Below are 581 nucleotides of genomic sequence, written 5' to 3'. Positions count from 1 at the left end.
AATTATATATACAATGAAAAGTAGAGGCTCCAGCAAAGTTCCTTGTGGAACACCGTAATTCAAAGTGTCATAGTTGCTGAATGCATTATTTATTTTAACTCTTTGACTACGATAAGTTAAAAACATTTGATGAGATTATTAGGAACACCACGAATTTCATAACTGTATAGTTTTTTAATAATATATTATGATATACAGAATCAAAGACTTTTTTAACATCAAGAAAATGTTAAGAAAATGTTGTTATGACAAAATCACACTATCATACATAAAACTTTTTACGGTAGTTAGCTTACGAAACCGACGAAATAGAGGAAGGTCTTTAGTATCTAACGGAAAGTTAAATACGGGTATAATGTATTTTTTACTAATTAGTAAACATTTGAAAATGTATTATTTCCCGACATTTTTTATATTTTCCGTCATCAACATAATTAATTGTACACTCGTTAGCGTATATGTATAGAGGTTACAATTAAATCATGTCATTCCCTCTCAACGTATCCACAGATGAGGCCCCAGAATTGAAATATTATTTGTAACAGCGGTGATCAGAGATAAGAGCCACGTAGCACTACAAT

Source organism: Acyrthosiphon pisum, unplaced genomic scaffold (assembly GCF_005508785.2).
Source record: "Acyrthosiphon pisum isolate AL4f unplaced genomic scaffold, pea_aphid_22Mar2018_4r6ur Scaffold_21109;HRSCAF=23054, whole genome shotgun sequence".
Lineage (NCBI taxonomy): Eukaryota > Metazoa > Arthropoda > Insecta > Hemiptera > Aphididae > Acyrthosiphon > Acyrthosiphon pisum.
The sequence above is the reverse complement of the archived record's forward strand: the minus strand, read 5'-3'. Positions refer to the sequence as shown.